Source organism: Felis catus, chromosome C1, assembly GCF_018350175.1.
Source record: "Felis catus isolate Fca126 chromosome C1, F.catus_Fca126_mat1.0, whole genome shotgun sequence".
NCBI lineage: Eukaryota > Metazoa > Chordata > Mammalia > Carnivora > Felidae > Felis > Felis catus.
The window spans coordinates 163,576,682-163,597,327 of NC_058375.1; the positions used below are offsets into that span (position 1 = coordinate 163,576,682).

Consider the following 20,646-nt stretch of genomic DNA (forward strand, 5'->3'; position numbering starts at 1 on the left):
AAAATAAGACAAGCATGGTCTCTGCTCACTGTTGGGAAATCTAATACAGGCAAAGAAATAAAACAACAACAACAACAAACAACAACAACCCAACAAAATCAAACACAAATATATTGATCAAGAGCACTGAAGGCAAAGAATAATTAGCATTACTCAAGTAATTTATGACCCTAATGGACATTGAGCCCACATGCCGCAAGCCTGAAGTCATTCAGTTAATGGTGTCTTTCTGAGCTCTCAGTCTGTAGAAAGCACTGTGTCAGTTACTGTGAATAATTGTCAAGAATGTCCAAGACATTCAGCTCTCAAACGTTATAATGTTATCTTTCTCCCCCAAGAACCGAAGCTGGAACATATACGGCAGAAGATTTGTAATCAATTAAAGAGATGTAATATACGTAACGTATACAGAGACCTCATTTCCTCATTTTATATTATACATGTTTTGCCGCACTGTTGGTTGTAAGGCGTATCATTTGAAATGCACGATTTAAAGGAATCCTGCTGTGATGCCTTTTTTCTAAGAGGAGGAGAATCTTTTTAGTGTGGATACATTCCTGTAACTATTTTGTTCTCCAAGTCTGAATTTTGGTCAGTGGGGTTTCCTGAATAGGACTGAATGGACAGATGTGCGTGCAGACGTGTATCAAGTCTCTTAGTGAGTCTGAGTAACCAAACAGGCAGGCAATGCAAATTGACCCTGTCAGGGAGTTTCTTAGGCAGAACCGACTCTGCAGCCGGTGGTCAGTGAGGGTCACTTTCTCCTGGACTTTGCATATTCCCCATGCTACCAACAAGCCCCACACCAAGGACAGTCATTCTGAATTAGCGGCGGGGAGTAAGCAGGAAGGGAGAGAAGGAAATCAATATCATCATCAGTGTTGTTTAACATTTCTTTGTTAAGCTTTGCAGCCTAACAAATATTTTACAACTCTTTTGTTCCCTAGTCTGGTTAACCAAGAAACAAATCCGGAAGGCGAGGAGCTCTGTTCTCAAGCTTCTGGGAGGGAACTTACTGTTCTCCTTAACCAATTAAAGGCCATTAAAATCATGTGGTTTTCCCATAAGGCTCTAATTTAAATAGATAGAAGCCAGGATGTTCCTACTGGAGGCACTCCTTATTTCTTTCATTTATGTAGGGATGGCACAAATATCATCCCCGTGGGGAGAGATACAGCTGGATGGAAGAATGGTGTGTGTTGAAATGGAAAAGAAGGTTGTTTGCAAGGCGGGAGCCTCCTCTGCCCCGTGGCGTTTCCCCACTGCCTCTTTCCATCCAGGGCAGCACTCAGTAGGGCCAAGAGTCAGTCGTCTGACGGGCTGGTGGCCCCCAGTCATTCTTCCTAGTATATATAATATGAATGGACAGAAGGGTTTCTCATGGGACACTGGTCTCCAAAGAAGCAAACACAGCTTGTTTAATAGATAGGTATAGCTTAGCGGTAAATTGCAAAAAAGCATAAAATTAATCTTTCTTAAGGCAGAGCCCCTGAAGTTAAACAGATAGGGCAGCTACCGTGTACCTCGGTAAACTGAGACCCAGTTTCAGATCTTCGTGAAAGTGCCTACATGACTTTTGGGTGAACCTCTTCTGAAGACGATTCAGAAGCTTGCATTTAATTCTCGATGTGTAAATCTGTCTTAACGGTTCCCTGGGAAAGGGCTGTCAGTGTTTCTCTGGTGGCGGCCCTCAGACCCTTCTCCAGTTCGGGTTTGCCAGGAGAGGAGGGCATACGAGGAGTCTCAGGCTCTGGAAACCAAACCCCACTCTCCCCGCGTTTGTTAGGATTCGACGCGTCTGCTGACGACCAGCCAGGCTAATTTGAGAGTTATTGTGGGCAGGAACTGAAGAAATTACCAAGCCCTAGTTCCACAGGAAAATGAGTCAAGGAGAGGAAAGAAAGGCAACTGTATAGTAAATTACAGCAGGCAGCGTATAGTTTTTGAGGCCTGACACACTGTTTGAATATCTGCTTTGCCATTTAACTTTGTGACTCTGGGTAAACCTCTTTAACCTCCTGGAGCCTCATTTTCATGGGATTGCTGTGAAATTTTATTGAAACACGCATATATAAAGTGCCGAAAGCAGGAGCGGGCGCAAGGGTCGCTGTTCTAGACATATTGATTTCCCCATCCTTTTACTTTCTTTTCGGTTTTCTGCCGAATTCAGACACTCACGCTGTTTTAACCTTTTAACCTAAAATGTCTACCGACAAGACAAAACTCTAATTAGCGACGGGAAAATGAGACCAGGGCTGAGGCGATCACGTTCAATGTTATTTGGGTACGGGGTGTGCTACAGTAAGTCCATGGGGTTTGTGCACTCTCCATGGCTTCTTGCCCGGGTGTAGAAAACGAAATTATCATTTGGAAGCGTTAATGGATAAGGGAAAACACCGTTGTCGTTGCAAAGCTTCTCTCGCAGTAAGTCGTGTCAACGTGTAGGAGTTTCACTTCACCACACGACGACGCTTAACACGCGCTAATCGTCAAAAACCACCAATACCCCTATGATTGAAAGCATTGTACATTCTTTATTTCCAAACTGATTTGAGCCAAGCTAAATCCTAGACCCACAGTGTGCAACAAAAATAATGTGTGGCAAGCAACAGTTTTTCCTAAGCTCCAATAACTCAAATATTTTCATTAAAATACACAGCACCCTAGACTCACTTGATGCCTGGAAAGGGCATTTATTTTTTCCTCTTTATTTTTAAACAAAGCAAGGAGCTCAAAACATCAGAAATAATGAAAGCAGCATATTTTTATTGCTCTGTTCTTACAAGAACTGATTTTTAATGAAATTTAGTTTAAAACAAAAAAAATCTCGTTCCCTTGTTGAACCTTTTTGCGTGGCGCATTCCAGCCTGGGGCTATCTTTTATTGGCCAAGTTATAAACCCCAGAAAAGGGGTTTTATAGTGGAAATGCTGACAGAACCCGCATAGTGCTACTGGGTGCCTCTCTAATTAGTCTGAAATCCTAAAAGCTGAATTCCATAATATGTGGCCTGTACTGTAGCAAGATTACAGTGTGGGCCAAACCCCCAAGCTTAACGGGGCGTTTCGTGCGCAATCAGGGCTTCGTATAGACGATAGACGACGGTGGAGCCTTTTACAGTCGTAAAATGCCAGTACTCGTAAGCAAGAGGAATCTTTATTGGTCCTCTTACTGATTTAAATGTTAAATAGGGCTGTTTGGATATTTTTTTGGATAATGGAGGAGTCCCCCGCATGCCTTCCCTACTTTGCAGACGGTGAGGTTCGAACGAGGCCCGGACAGTCGAATTTCTAGGGATTCGTTGTAGCGCTTATTTAAACGCCTTCCATAAAGCCAACTTTGATTTGTGTTCAAGTGTTTGGGGCCGATGTTGACGGGGACACATCAGGCTGGGGCCCTCAGGTGAGTAAACAACAGGACACATGAAGGTTTACGCGCACCTACAGGTCTCCCATTTTGGCTTGCCGCCCTCTCTCCCCTGCCCCCACCCTGACTTGCCACGTCTAGGCCCCCCCCGTTTGCCTGGAACGATGACAGGCGCTCCCACTCTCTGGGTACAGGCCTGATAAACCTATTTCTCCTGTAGCTGCAGAACCTAGTGGAAAGATTCCCTCAGCCATGGTGCTCTGGCCTGGCCTGAGGCCGGGGAGGCTTTCCCCGTTAAGGAAAAACAAAAGCATCAGCTTCAGTCAACAAGTGAGGGGACGTTAGACAGGCCACAGCTTGTGAAATAGGTCTCCCCGTTCCTCAAGTGGGACCTTGATTTCCCTCTTAACTTCTCCTTCATCTTTCGGTCGGTTGGGTTCCTTCCACCGTGGATTTCAGTTTCCTGGCGTGCTCTGCCATGTTCAAGAGGCGAGGGGACGCACGCTGAATAAGGCCCCTCAGCTCTCAGTGATTGTCCGAGGGGTGCAAGTAAGAGACTTCGCTAACAAAGGAAAGGGCTGTGCTAGCAAAATGTCTGAAAGACGAGAGGTTCTCAGAAGTAACATCCTGAACTGCCACCCAGGTGCCTTTTGGCTCAAGGCTCTAGCTGTGAGGCATGGCGCTGGTCACGTGGAAAACTTAGAGAACGTTTATTGAGACTGTGACAACCGGACTGTCTTTCTCCTAGTACTCCATCCCTTGGCACAGTATTTTTTGATCCAGAAATCACTCCTTAGCAATTTTCAGGGCGTATAGTATAAGAAGACAGCAAATATCTGTGATAGAAATTACCTCCTTACAGTAATCATAAAAGCAATAGCAAACACTTTTTTTTCTTTTTTGTCCTTTTTTTTTTTTTGGTTAGGTGAGGTGCATGGGGATGTTAGTATGTTTACACTCAGCAAACACAGTTTCAATATGATTTTAAAAATCAATTATGTATTAATCATAAATATATAGCTAAATTACGTAATACTTGCATACATATATAAATCGGACGTGTCATAGGAGAAAAACATTTCAGAGAAAAGTCATAAATTTGATCAGCAAAAAATGACGTTGGCCTTTTTCTCTCCTTTTTTTTCCTTCTGTGAGAGAGTGACTTCCAGTATGACCCAATGATTAGTCTTCTCAAGATTTCCATGAATGTAATTTGGCAAACTATTCATCTTGGATTTCTCCAGGTCCATCGTGATGACAAATATTTTGCTAATTGTTACACCATGGGTTAAACCATGTCTACTGCTTTGGGGTTGAGAAAATACATGATCATTCTGCCTGCAGTCCAGCGAGCTGGTCACAAAGTAGATGATCACCTCCTGGGGTGTGGGGATGTTGGAATGTTGTGTGGAGGGGAGAGAGAGAAAGAACCTCAAAGCAAGCCCTTGAGATTATTTATACAACCATATTTGCCCGATTGAAAAGGCATTCTAATAAAGAAAACCTTGAGTGAGATAAATGACAGAGGACCAGTCACCTGTCTAGGATTCAGCCGATTAGACGTACAGCAAAGTACTGAGGCTCCCGGAAAGACACTGGAGCATGGGCACACCAGTGGACTCCTTCTCCGGGAGCAAACTGCAGGTGGAAACAGTTTACTGAAAAAGAGGGCAGACAAAACTTGACAGGCTGATTTTCTTAAAGTTTGCATGAAAGATAAAAATCAAAAATAGTCAAGGCACATTTGAAAAAGATTAGAAGGGAGAATTCATCCTAAAGGACATCAAAGCTTCTTACAGAGTTACAGTAATTAAGACATTGGGGTATTGATTAAAAGACAGACAAATAGGCCAATGAAACAGAACAGAAAGCCCCAAAATAGACATATGGCCATTTAGCGGTTGGCAGAGATAGAATGAGATTTCAGTGGCATGACAATTTAAAAAACGTTGCTTGGACAAATAGATATGTAAGAGAAATGTAAATTTCTTATCTCATACTATATACAAAAATACATGTAAGATGTGTGATAAGGGAAAAAAATGAAACTTTTTGGATTAAATGTGGAAAATATCTATGTAAAATGGGATAGAGAAGGATTTGTTAAATAAAAAGTATAAACCATGATGGAGGAGATTGATGAATTAGACTACATTAACTGTAAACTTAGAAATGAGCTGTGGAATAGATATTTGCAATACATTTAACTGATCTAAGATTTGACTGTGTGTGTGTGTGTGTGTGTGTATGTGTGTACAAGCATTTATTTTAAGTGCTGGCCCTGTAAATCAGCCAACCCTCTGGAGAGAATCTGGCAATATCTACAACAGTTAAAGTCAAGCATATTCTGTAGCCCAGCAATTCCTCGTCTAACTTAATACAGTAAAGAACTTTTGTTCAAGGGGCGCCTGGGTGGCGCAGTCGGTTAAGCGTCCGACTTCAGCCAGGTCACGATCTCGCGGTCCGTGAGTTCGAGCCCCGCGTCGGGCTCTGGGCTGATGGCTCGGAGCCTGGAGCCTGTTTCCGATTCTGTGTCTCCCTCTCTCTCTGCCCCTCCCCCGTTCATGCTCTGTCTCTCTCTGTCCCAAAAATAAATAAACGTTGAAAAAAAAATTAAAAAAAAAAAGAACTTTTGTTTGTGTATACAGGGAGTCACGTGTAAGACTATTCAGCACATTATGACGTGGTAAAGAATTGGAAACAACATAAATGTCTATCAGTTATACATGAAATAGAAAAATAAATTGTAAAATCATTAAATGGAATAACATTGCATAGTGGTTAAAATGAATGAATTAGATAGCTCTGCATGTATATCTGTGGGTACATCTCAAAAACATATGGTTGATTAAAAAAGAAATTTGCAAAGACTATGTACAATATATATACGCTTTGAAACTATTAATAACAATTGAAAAAATTCACTAGGTATTTCTATTTATGGGTGTGTGTGTGTGTGTGTATATATATATATATATATATATATATTAGTATAATGATAAAGTTATGAGGGCTGTATTACATCTTTCACATAGTGGTTTCCTCTAGGCAGCAAACAGGGAGAATAGTTAAGTCTATATAGCTTTATAAGTTTTATAAGATTTTCTATTTGTATTTTGAATCTTATCCTCTTAATATTTTCATTTTATGTATAATTTACATAATATACACTGTTATTCATGTAGTAAAACACAAATATTCTTAATATTTAGGTAATCATGTGATGCAGTCATATGCAATAATCTCACACAAAATGGTTTCGAAGTACCTTTTCCAATTACATGGAAACAACTCTCTATACTAGTAAATCATTTTCTTCCATATCATTTATTTAACTACTACCCTTTTTTGTTAGATTTTTTTTGTGATATTTTAAATAAAGTGTTTCTTTCTGATGATAAAAATAATACATATTCACTATAGAAAATACAAAAACTAGAAAGAAGACATTTTAAATTGCTCATAATCCCATCACTCAGAGAAAATCAAGACTAATATGTTTGTGTGTGTGTTTTCCCATTCTTGTGTGTTTGTACATTTCGAGTATACAGACTATATTTCTAACTTTGGAAATACTGTTAAAAACTAGCATGTACAGTCTTGCCTTTTTTTTTAAACTTAGCATTTTATCATCAGCATTTCTCCATATCATTAAATATTCTTTAAAAACTTAAAATTTAATGGTTGTAGTTTCCATCAAGTAGATTGACCATAAGTTGTTTAACCAGGCCTATACTGTTGGGCACTGATGATATTTCCAATTGGTTGCTATCATAAATAGCACTGTAATAAACATTCTCATATAGAAATTGTGGTGAGCCTTGGTGATTATGTCCTCATAATAGAATTTGGGTCCAAGGATAAGAATTTTTTGAGGCTCTAAATACACATTGCCAAATTGTTTCCCAGAAAGAATCGGGCAATATTTTACCCTTACACATAAATGATACGGGGATATATAAAAGACATTAAAAGTTTTATTCTCATATAATCTGTGGGCGTATATTAATTCATGGAATGAATGTGTCCCTGTATTTAATAGCAGAATCTATGCTAGTGATTTAATTTGCCTTGAAATCCGTGAATAAAAGTAGATGTTATGAGAATAAAATGTTTTCTTAATTGATACATTGGTTATCTAACATGATAAGTGTCCTTTTAAGGCACACTGGAAACTAAAAGAGAAAAAATTGACCGTTACTTTTGTGGGTAAAAAAAATGAATAAATCTGGAAATGCTATAAATTTATATGTAAATTATTAAGGGTGCCTCAGAAAATAGAGAGAAAATATACTTGGAAGAGGAAAAGATTCAATGCTTTTTAAATAATATGTACCATAATTGGAGCTTATTTATAAAACATTTTCATTATTAAAACCAAAACATATGGTTGTTTTTCATGAGAGTTGGCAAGTGTTTTTATTGCTTTATAAAAAATTATTGAATTATGCTCCATAAATCTAATCGGCATATAGATTTTTAATGGTATATATTCTCTTTCATTAACTTAGAGCTGTTTTCCATAAATACCAAATACTGGTTAAAGCTGAGACTGAGGGCGTACAAGGTTAAACCTAGGTGTTTAAAATTTAGATAAATCAAATTTTGAAATATAATTTTAGAACATGTTCTAGATCCTTGAGGATTTTTATGGCAGGCTAATTTGGGTGATTTCTAAAGGAGTGCTTTATTCCAACTTCCGCTTTGAATATAAAGACCCACAGAAAAACAAAGACGTGGGGATGTTAAGTAGTTTTTAATTTCAGAAGTCAATAAAGGTCAGAGCTCTCTGGCCACAAAAATGAGTTGTTTCCTGTGTTCACTCCTTTTAACATCCACACAGACGTAAAATCTCGCAGATATTTTTTGCCAGTCTCAACCCAAGAAGGAAGAATCTCATGGACATAAAGACAAACACTGTCACCACTGCCCCTTAGAACGTGAAAACAAACCAAGGTGAAATGGTTAAATTTTGTTGAAGTTTGGAATTCAGTTCCCAAACTGAATTCAACTCAGGAGGTGCAGTCTATGAAAATAGTCTTTGTCTGTGTGTGTCACTTTCTGCCTTTCCGGAATGGGTTCTGAACTCCTCCACAGATCAGTGCAGCCACCCACTGGGTGACTGAGGCATGAGGGCTCGTGTGCAGGAGGGGAGGGATTAGACAGTGGATGGGGAGGGAAGCATGGTTCTTCTCCTTGGAGCTCCTAATCCCAGCTGCCAGGTCCTATCAGTGTGTGCCACAAATGTTCCAGGGGTAAAATAAGAATATTGTAATTACTGAGTTTAAATCATGATGACTTTTACGGTTGAGAGAGAGAGAGAGAGAGAAGTTAAAAGAACACATTTTATCGGTCTCTGTGTTGCTTTAGAACTGGGAAGTTAGGTTATTTTCAGTTGCAGTCGTTCTCGAAACAGAAAAGCTGTATTGGTTTGCGTACATGGTCAATTGTCTAAAGGAACAGACTGTGGGGTTAACCAAATATAAGAACTAAAGTTCATTGTTCATTATAGACGCCAACAAGTTGTTCCTAGACATTTCATTCTATTGTAGTACATTCACTGTACCTCTGTGTGCACATGTGGAAACTAATTTAAATATGCATATTTAGTGGCAATATGCATATGTGTAAAAGTATTAGTCTATATGCTTCCATGCTTTCCCTTTGGTTCCTTATTGTCTGTGAAATTAGACAAGATTTGTTCTCTACGCATAAAACACATCGTCAGTATTTGCAGTTTCTAAATGCTCATTTTCTTCTTTAAAAGTTACCATAATATCTAAAACATATACGGAGTTTTAAAAATACCTTGTCGAAAATTACAACGGAGAAGTTCCTTTTTTGTGGAAAAAAACAACAACAAGTTTTAGGCAGACCCGAAAATGAATTCTTAGCTGTTGAATCCAAACTCCCAATATACCAAACAATAGTAAGAGTAGGTGGAGAAGTCCAGATTTCTTTTTTTTTCCAGAAACAAACTATAATTTGGTTTCTTTAGGATGATGATTAACTCATTAATCAGTATATACTGATTGCTTATAATGTGCCCAATAGGTACAAGTAAGACAAAGGGCTATGAGCCATGGTTTTGTGCATAAAAGGAGTGCTAATTGATTGGGGGACCTTATAGCACAGGGGAAAACGAGACCAAAAGATGGCAGCCTTCTTTCGAATCCGATAGTGCCATAGGAACTTGTTCAGCTAATGATGTCTTCTCAGGCCACTTGGGCCCATTGAATTGATCATTAAGTGAACTAGCTCAAACAGTTAGGCATTCAGAAGACACAGCTACTACGTCCTCAACAGAGTCGCTATGACTTTAGTGCTAGCAAGGAGTGGGGAGGCAATAGCCTGATGGTCAAGGACTTTGGCACTGGAGTTAGACTAGAAACAAGTTCACGCGCTTCACTGCTGTCCTAGCCATATACCTTGGGTAAGTGACCTAAACACCCTGAACCACAGATTCCCCATCTGTAAGTTGAGGTGTCTCCCTCATAGTGTTGCCGTAAGGACTAGAGGAGAGGTGCATGAGAACGCCTAGGACGTAAATATCACATTTCCTTGAGTCTAAGATCTTATTGGTTGGACAATGCACCCTTGGGGGAATAGCAGCTTTGGAGACAAAAGAAGAAACGTTAAGAACAGACATGAAAGTGAAACCTGCAAATAGCATACACTTCCGTACTTCCCTCTTATTCATACTCTTAAGTTTACAACTTCGCTCTCTCCATATTGGGATAAAAAGCCTCTTAAATCGCTTTCGCTAATCACTAGTTTTGTGTATATACAGCAAGACTGACACGTGGCTTCCTGAGCTGACACTTGTGACCTTGATCTTGTTAGCACCTTTAGGACTAAAAATACAATTGTTGATGGCTATGGAAGAAAACCATGTTTTCACCGGCATGCCCTGTTTGGTTAAACATGCAGCGTTTTCTGCTTAGCTAAAAGAAGTTTTAAGTAGCTTTTCTTGAAAGTCAGATGGAATCTCCTGACAGATTGGTATCTGGTGCTTGAGACACCCTTAGGATACTTGAATGGGTCACAGCAGCCTCTCTTAGTTTTGGTCATGCTTAAACGCAACTGTTAGATTTGGCGAGTTTGATCCCCTCTAGTCATATTGCCAAGCACAAGACAAGCATTCTTCTGTGTCCCCGATAACTTCTACTGCATCACAATGTCATCTCTTAAAAAGATATTTTCAGGACCGTTCAAGACCCGTTTGAATATAGTTCATCCACTTGTGATGCTATCAATGTAAATCACTTAATTGAGATGATAATCAGGTAACCAAATACTTCCTAAGCAAGCCTGATTGCACACACACCCCTGCAAGGAAACTACTTGCCCAGAAGCCAGGAGTTTTCTTCTGACATCAACTATAAGATTCCCCCCTCCTCCTCAAAAATGCTAAAATGTTCCTCTTAAAGGGAAGGAAGTGGGTAGAGATCAGGCAGAGAAGGAAAAGGCCTTCTAGGAAGAAGAGGCAGCATATACAAAAACATAGAGAAGGGGATGTTGGAACAGTTCAACATGGGGGGAGCATAGGATGTGGCTGGGAAATCACAATGGATCAGAAGCTCGAACACATTTGTTAAGACAGTGGCTTGCCACTCATGGTAATTTGGGATGCAGCAGTTTGCGAATCCATAAAAAGTTTCCCAGCAAAAAAGTGACACAGGAAGCAGTTATGGTCCTTGTCAAAGTCATGGTCACAGATGGGGACTCTGGGCCAGAGAGCCTCAGATAGCTTGTCCCCCTGGCCAAGAAGCTACCAAGGCTATTGTGACAAGTCTCTGTCTCCTCCCACTCATCTGTGATTAAGTTTGGCAGGGAAGATTTAGAAATAGGCCAAGTAACTCAGAATCAGAAAACGAAAAGTAAGCCAGTAGGCCTTAGGCGAGGGATAAAGAAACATTTAGAGAGGTGGAATTGCAGCATTTAAGACAGTATTAAAGCATTTAGGTGTTACATTTTCTCCTATTCCTTGTCACTGTCAGGTAGTATAAGTGTAGTTAACTAAAACATCTTGCACTGTAAAAAAAACACCTAGATGAAGATTCACATGGAGCACAGATATGCCCTTCCTCAGATCTCACCCTGGGTATAAGCAAAATGGTGGCACTCATGCTACCCTAGTCCAGCCACCCCAGTCCAGTATGATGTGCTTGGTGCAGCCACAGAGCCCGGCTAGAAGGAGACGGGTTCACTGAACTCGCCTTGTGGTTGTAACCTTGTTTCAATGGTATAAACGTCTTACCTCCCAACATTCCCAACATTCCAATTCCAGTTCTCATCACAGAAGAGAATTTGTAGCCTGGTATGTACGGATACATGCCATGTGGGGAGTTAACCTATGGAATCTGGGCAGGTCTCAGTGATGAGCAAAGTTTTAACACCCAAGATGGAAAAGAAAAGAACATTAATGCAACTGGTTTTCAAGATGACACTGGCTTTGCTCACTTTATCCAAGGAACCCTGGATTCCATGTCAGGAACGTTTTCTGTTCCCCGCCGGAGACAATGACTTTGGAATTAAGATGTTTTTTGTATATGTGAATTCATAAGGTCACCCAGAGCACCAATAAGAACAAATACATTTACAGCATGCTGGGATTTTCCCTGAATTTTACAACCTTTGGATATCGCAGAGCTCTATCTTAGTGTAGTGTTGGGTCAGAAAACATATTTAATATTTAAGCAAATACATAAGTGTAATGAAGCATTGACATACATATCTTCTGAAATTTATTCATAACATGAAACCACGATGCCTTCTGTTTTCACTCTTTGCTAAGCCATTTGTTCTTTATTCTAGAAATATAAACCAATGACACAATCATAAATATAGAGGCTTTATGGAGAGGGAGACCTCAAAGCCAAGACACGAAAGGGGGTAACACCTCCTCAACATTGCTGAAGAAGCAATGATGAAATTGTGATTTGCTATTTGAAGCGGAGACAATGGAAGGACAAACAAAAGAGGTTGAAGAATAAAACAAGAGGCTGTAGAACACCAGAATCTTTACAAAAAACCACGTTCGGCGCATATAGAAATAGCCATATAGTTCCTGAAGGCATCCTATTAGAGAATGTTTATGGAAGTGCTCAGAAACAATAAAGCATTATACAAATATGTGATTATTTATATCACTAGTACAGTTTAAAATAAGAAAGAGAGGGGTGCCTGGGTGGCGCAGTCGGTTAAGCGTCCGACTTCAGCCAGGTCACGATCTCGCGGTCCGTGAGTTCGAGCCCCGCGTCGGGCTCTGGGCTGATGGCTCGGAGCCTGGAGCCTGTTTCCGATTCTGTGTCTCCCTCTCTCTCTGCCCCTCCCCCGTTCGTGCTCTGTCTCTCTCTGTCCCAAAAATAAATAAACGTTGAAAAAAAAGAAAATTAAAAATAAAATAAAATAAGAAAGAGAAAATATTTCATAACTAACGTGTTGTGTATGAGGCACGTTCCACTCACATGTCACTTAGGATCTAACTTAGACTGATCCTTCAGTGCTCCACGGTACCTTTTCAATCTTCTTATTTGTTTTCATGGTTTATGGATTTCTAATTATTACGACTTCTGTCATCTATCCCTGAGAAAGAGAAAGGCCTAAAATTATGACGTGACATGAGGCACATTTTCAAGATGAAAAAAGAAAAAGAAACAGGAATATAGGACAGAAAAACAGCACTGGGAACAGAAAACTAACATTCAGAGTAATTGATCACTCAACGAACTCAATCAACACATTTCTATTGGGCTACACGTCAGACATTGTTAGGACCTAGGAATCCAGAAATGAAAAGACAGGAAGTTAAATGTTTACTGTTGTCTTGCGCTCCTTGAAGGAAAGGGATACTTATTTGAAGCGGATCGAATGGACTACGACCACCCTCGAGTAACTTGAGTAATATGTTTTCTGGTAGAAGGGATTCTTGCAGCTTCATGAGTGACTTCGAGGTAGCCAGAGGTAATGTTGTCACACGAGATGTGATATGTTGGGTCACCGGTCAGATGGTTGATCAGGTGTCAGTAGCAGTACTTAGGTGTAATTTTATAGGCTTTTTTCTCCATCATGTCAAAAAATACACAGTATTGAGAAATGCACAGCATCATTTAGTTTGAAAAATGGACAACTCCTACCCTAGTCAATGAACTGAAGGAGTGGCATCAGGAATTTAATGGTGGCTTACTGGAGGACGAGGTGATATGACAGAAGTCATTCATTTATGAGAGTCACAGAACAAATGGGGAGTGGAAAGCTGTTGTCACTGGTCTAGGGTTGTGAAACATACTTAACACAGCCAAGCTGCATTGATAACAGTTAAGGAACACTCACCTGGAAATTGATCTATACATTTGGGAGAGAAGATTTTACTCAGCCAAGTTGTGAATATCAAATGTTGTCAAATTCCTGTCTGGGTAGCTGAGTTTCAGAAAGGCAACTATAAGGGGCAAAGAGCCTTGTATAGAGGGAGTACATGTTCGTCTAGGAGATGGTTGATGGATTGGCATCCACAATGACATAGAATGGCATTCATTACCTTGCTGGATTTACGTGGCTTAGAGGCTGATTCTCAGTTTCACAAGTATAAAAACTTGATTTTTTTTTATTAAAAAAAAATTTTTTTTTATTAATGTTTATTTATTTTTGAGACAGAGAGAGACAGAGCATGAACGGGGGAGGGGCAGAGAGAGAGGGAGACACAGAATCGGAAACAGGCTCCAGGCTCCGAGCCATCAGCCCAGAGCCTGACGCGGGGCTCGAACTCACGGACCGCGAGATCGTGACCTGAGCTGAAGTCGGACGCTTAACCGACTGAGCCACCCAGGCGCCCCTAAAAACTTGATTTTTACGGGCACACCAAGAATGGATTTAATCTCTCAGGACTGAGCTCATGGTAACCAAGCTCATGAGACTGATGTATAAAACCACAACTTCTAATTTTCCATCTAATTGATGGTGGAAATGTATTTGTTCTTGGGATGAATCTATTCCAAGTCTGGAAAAAAGACTTAGTTTTTCCCTCTAGGCAATCGCATTGTAGTCAGAGGGTGACTTGGTAAGTGTTGAATCAAACCAAAGAAAGTTCAAAGAGTTAAAAGTTCAATTATGTCAGATTAACACACCTTGATGCATAAACTCACAACAGAAATGGCCCTGCCCAAAAGTTCTGAGAATCCACAGTCCTTGGACTGATGTTCCCCTGCCACGGCCAGTGCCATTTAATTGTTATTTCTGAGATATTTCATTTTCTTTGCCTCCTCTGTTGACCAAACTTCTCTGATTCACGAACAGTCAGGCAGTGGAGAGTTGCAAGAGAATCAGATATTATGTTCTAGAGGAACAACTTAGTGTGCCCTGGAAAACACCTGAAGAACTATTGTGTCAGTTGGAAATGACTTTGTTAGCACAACCCAATTCCCTTGAGTCACTCTGCCCCCATAGGTCACGCAGCAACCGGCGAAAGGATTAGATAGTGGCGATCGGGAATTGATATCAAGACCTGTACTGGTGTTAATGAAGAACCCTGACTGTGTGCCCGATGCGATCATGCCTTAGGCTCCAGTTAGAAAAAGAAAGGAAAGAAGAGGAGAGGAAGGGAAGGGAAGGGAAGAAAACTTAAAGCACAAGCTGAAATCGCGAGGGGAAAAGATCATGTAATAAACAGAGAGTCTGTAGCTGTTAATTAAAGGTCAGGAGTCTCAGCAGGAGAAGTGTCTTCCAAAGGGATGTTCTTTGAGTTTTGGCCAAGCGTCTCTTCAACTCTTTCCTTAGCCTGCTCCACCTCTGCCCGGGAGTCCAAAACCCCAAACCTGGTGGTAAATATTGGGCCTCCTCCATGCGACTCACCGTACTAACTGAAAGCGGATTTGTGGACATGGTTTCCTGCAACGAGAATGATGAACAGCGAGGAAGAATGCGAGGTGAAGGTGCTGTCTTTTTGAAAAGGCTTTTAGGCTAAACCGCTAAGAGTTCCAGGAAGGAAGTTTTCCTTTTGGAAAGTCCTCCTTCGTGCGTGTTCACCCTGAAGCCCTTAAATACGTCTTCCAGGCACCACAAAGATGTTAGCCAGCAAATTACACGTAATGAATGCTGGCACAGCAGCACAGCATCGGAAGAATTGACTCCAGGAATCTGAGAGTGAGCCAAATTAGCCCGAATGCTAAGCAGACCCTATTGTTATTATGTCTATGAAGCACTGGGGTTTGAAATTTCCCTTCCAGACGTATATTTTACGGTAGGATCTCCCCAACAGAGCCCAGCTTTGTTCTTTCTTGAACTGTCTTTCTTCCAAAGCACGAATGCAGGCAATGCTGCCCCAGAGAATGACACCGACAGTCGAGCAAATAGAGGTGACGGAATTGAAGCTGGAGGTCAGGAGGAGTTACTGAATGAATGTGTATGGCCAGGCAGTGATTTACTCTTAATTGTATATAATCTCATTGTGATAGGAGGTGGGAGAGGGAGGAAAATACTCATATGCATTTATTATTTGTTAATCTTCTTTCTTCCCTCCTCCTTCCCTCCCTTGCTTCTCTCCTTCCTTCCTTCCTTCCTTCCTTCCTTCCTTCCTTCCTTCCTTCCTTCCTTCCTTCTTTCCTCCTTTCCCCCTTTCCCTCTTTCCCTCCCTCCCTCCCTCCCTCCCTCCCTCTCTTTCTTTCTTTGGTACTGGACAGGATCTTGTATTAAACTCAATTTTAAGTCCTCAGTAAAAATAAGTTGTGGAAAATTCAAAGAAAGTTTATAAGAGACTTGTTGAAAAAGTGTCTTCCTAGGTGTATAGAAGGCCTCTGCTTTCCAGATTCTCTGCTGACGTCAGCAAAGCCCGTATTCTCTGAGAGCAAGTTTTGAGTCAGTTGCAACTCTGTTTTCTTTAGCCCCTCATTTTAGTTCCATTTCTAGTTCCTACTGAAAGTCCCATGTCTTTGATTTGGCCCTGTCTGTTCACTTTCCCCACCCTAATCATCCCGTCTAGAAATTACAGTGGTAATCGGGTTGGTCCGTGGTAACTTCCTCTGGTCCGTAGATCATCTCTGCTCACCCCAACCTCAACCTTAAACATCATTTTTAATACAGAATTTTCTAAGATGGCTCCTCTTTGTGTCTTTGGTAAATTAAGTATTTACTATTTCACCATCTTCAAAATGAATTAATAGGTATTATTTCGAGTCAACACAGATGTTCTTTGGGCCCCAAATAAGATGCACTTCTGGAATGGGGAGGTAAGATCATGAGGAATCCTGATAAACAGAACGAGGAAGTCACGTAACAAAATGTGTTTAGCGGCCTTTGGAAATCATCCTGAAGCAACTCACCTTGCAGGGAGAATTGCAAATATATTACTGATGAGACTGGAATATCTCCCCCAAATACCCCAATTTAAAATAGAATAAAGATGACATAAGACACAAGCATATAGTATAACATGAAAAAACACAGTGACAGATTGGTAACTTGGAAGAGAGGCATTGAATGAGAAGGTGTAAGGGATTCTGTCCCAGATGCTCTGATTATATATGGCTGGTACATGTGCTTGGTCTGACACATTCTCATCGAGAGCCTCGGATAGGGTAATGTTTTACCACGGGGTAGAAATAGCCCTCAAGGACGTTCAGTTCCCTTTGCTTTCATGCTGAGTATGCCACGTGACTTTATGACTAACAAAGTCATAAGAGCCTCATTATGAACTGGGAACCAATTTATTGATTTTTTTGGTTGGAGCTACACGGTTGTTGACCCTGGGGCAGGGGAAACACCTACATTGTGCACGGGCCACTTGCACTCAAAGGGTTAGGGTGAGGGTTAAGGTTAGCACTAGCATGAATGGAGCACGTGTAGACTCCTCAACCTTAGATTAAATAAGAAAATTACATTTAAGAACCCGAAACTAAAAATTCTAACCTCAAGACAAACTCTTTGCTCAAGAAGATCACATACCTCTAAGTCAAGCGATCTTTCTGTACAAAATCCTTAAGGACCCCCCCCCCCCGATGCTGGTTCTGAACATACACGTTCATAAAAATGACCTGAGGAGCTAATTAAAAATGCAGACTCTTGGCCCCACCTCTAAGGATTCTGGGATTCACTTTACTTTGAGAGACACCGCTTGACAGAAATCCTGAACTCTAGCTACAACTGTTTGGTATTTTTCGGTCTACAAATCACTCACTTCTGAGGACACAGCTTTGGATGCGGCTGTATGTGAACTTGCCCTACCTTAGGAGTGGCAGATGTATGGCAGGAATACGGCAGCCCTCTCCTGGGCTCCGTGGCAGACACCCTCTTAGTTTATTCTAACACTTTTTCCTACCGAGTCCTGGTATAGTCTTGGAATCCTTCGCAATACCTGTTCCCAGAGACTACAACCAATTGGTAGGATTTGGCATGGAGTCAAATGAATTTTCTTTCCTTGTTCTCCATCAGTGACTCTCAGACCTGGGTGCTCTGAGAAAGAAAACCTCACGTTCTAACCTTGGCACGCTACAGATGCATGGCATACTGCCTGACACAGAGTGGGTGATGGGTATTTCTTCCCTCTGTCTTCACATGTTAGGGGAGGCTCCCGATCTCCCGATCCTTGTCCTTCAACTGGGTAGATATCTTAGTAAGACACTGTGAATTCCTTCTAGTGTCCCTCTATCTGTGTGGTCATCCCCAGGGTGACCGAGAAGAGGGCCCTTTAATCACCCATTCTGTTTGAGAGGATCGTCTCCAGGCCAGCAAGTTACCTTTGTTTGGGGAACATAGTCACCGCAGATTTTAAACCTATGAATAGGATATGCAAGGTAATGTCAGAACGGGAACTTAACTAAGGGCCGGGGCGCTGAAAAAGCCCACAGTCCTCAGCTATGGATTTTCCACCCAGCTTTCTCTTTAAACCCTGGGAAAGTTCCTTGGTGGGTACATGTTCTCCCTTTCATACCGATAATCCACTAGTAGAGAGGATGATTTAGAACCACTGGTAGAGAGGATGACTTGGTTTTTCAGTATAGAGACCGTCTGCGATTGGAAATGTTAGCATTTAATAAATAATTTAAATCACAAGCATGTTATTATTTTAGAAAAGCACAACTTCATGAAGGCCAGTGAGATTTTTTTAAACTATTCATATAGCAGGAAGCTGGAATTTTCTAAATAAACCACACACCTCATTTCACGTGTCAGACAACATTTGCAAATGTGGCAGAAAGTGGCTCATGCCTGATGGCTTTAGGGGTTCTGATTAATTGGTGGATGTGCATTATGGTGGAAATATTGTCAACGTCCTGCTGCTGTGGTGTTGGTTATGCCCTTGACCTTATGCGTCTCCTTCCCCTCTGTCTGCAGTGAGTTTCACTCTGCATCTCCACTGTCCGCTGTATCTGTGTCTTAACGGATCAAGCGATTTGTAGGACTTTGGGATGTCTTGCCAGTCACTCAAGTGCCTGACACAGTGCTGGGACACAAAAGGTAAACGTGGCAAATATTTCATGAATTATTCACTGATTTTTAGAGGCTTTCATGGCTTAAGAGCTAAACAGTGGCCTCGTACATCCAAGCCAGAGTGACAGAGATTTATTTCATGATGACCTATGATCAAAAGGCAACATTTTCCATCCATTGGTATGAAATACTTCTATATACCTAACACACACGCACGCCCCAATGTTATTTTCATGTAGCAAAGTAAAAATAAAATTTCCTCTAAAAAGACCAGATAGAGGCTGTGTTCTCAGTGGTTTCCTACACCATCTACAAATACTTTATACACACAACAGCCAGAATTCCACTCGGGAGTAGGAGTATTCTTTCTTAGCTCAGTTGGGTCTGATTGGGTTCATTTATTTTGGAAGTTCACCTGGCCAATCTTTTTCTTCAAAAACAAAAACACCAAACGATCCGCCAAGATAATTTATTAGAATCTCATCAACTCTTAGTCCTTCTGCCATGAGGTCTCATCTGTTCTCAGCCTCACGATGAATTTAAGAGAAATTGAAAATGAGAGGAATAAGTGCGTCATTCAAAAACTTTTTGAAATGACATTTGACCTGCAGGATCAATGAATCTTGATGCTCTAGAACTGCTGGTGACCCCAGCAGTCAGCTAATCCAACTCCCTCATTTTGTAAATGGGGAAACTGAAGATCACTTTAAGAAAACTATCGGATGCCCCAAAGCTCGTTGGTGTCACAGTCTGAACTACAGGATCTCTTCACCCTCAGTCCCTTAACATAATTGGAACTAAATACTAGAATTTATTATTTGTCATCATTATTGGTTAAATGTTTCCACATCCTTAGGAAGCAGAGGTGAAACCGAAGTGGCTCTCCCAAACTTAGTGGATTCAACCTGGGAATTTCTTGATTCCCAGAATTTTTAAAACCTCAGTTCAGGGGCGCCTGGGTGGCTCAGTCGGTTGAGCGTCCGACTTCAGCTCAGGTCACGATCTCACGTTCGTGAGTTCGAGCCCCGCGTCAGGCTCTGGGCTGATGGCTCGGAGCCTGGAGCCTGCTTCCAATTCTGTGTCTCCCTCTCTCTCTGACCCTCCCCCATTCATGCTCTGTCTCTCTCTGTCTCAAAAATAAATAAACATTAAAAAAAAAATTAAAAAAAAAAAAAAAAAAAAAAAAAAAAAAAAAAACCTCAGTTCAACGAGATCGTGTGCAAAGCATCCAGGACAACATTTGGCAAATAATAGGTGCTCAATAAAGATTTGTTTCGCTCCTCTTTCTGCCTCAGTTCCAGTTCAGACATTTGGCATTTATTCTTTTCAGTAGTTGTACATTTAAAACATTGTTTTTGGAACTGTAGCTATAGCCCTTCTTCCCCTCTGCTATTGTTTTGAAGACCATTTGTATTAGACAAAAACAGGTAGGGGGTGGAAGATGAAGGTCTTGGACTATAAGGTTTTGAGCAAGATTCTCTGAGACCCTGTGGCACAGGGCGTTAGTGGCTCTTGTAGTTGCGAGACTGGGTTATAATTTGTGTTGAAGCTACATGGGTTTTCAGCAGCAGGTTTTGTACATAACAGGGAGTTTCTGGATCTTGTTAGCTCAGGGCAAAAAGTCATGCTTTGGAGCAGTTACCCCAGCAGGAGGAGAAAAGATGATGGTTGGTAATTACATCAGTTTTGCACTGTTGAGCAGATGTTCTTGCAGATAGATTTTGGCTGGCATTTTCAGACTATCACTGGTGATTCTCATGATAGTGTCAGAGCTTCTACAAGTGGAGGGGACGGCGGGTCTGTAAAACATTGTGGGAAGGAGGGTGAGGGAACCAGACAGCAGTCTGGAAGTTAAAAA

The 20,646-nt window shown here is 41.1% G+C and overlaps 1 long non-coding RNA gene across 1 annotated transcript in view; it reads right to left on the reverse strand.

Annotated features, from left to right (window-relative positions):
- LOC111561873 overlaps window positions 1-20,646 on the reverse strand; it is a 451,344-nt gene that overhangs the window by 42,342 nt on the left and 388,356 nt on the right. The gene's annotated exons all lie outside the window — the stretch shown is intronic.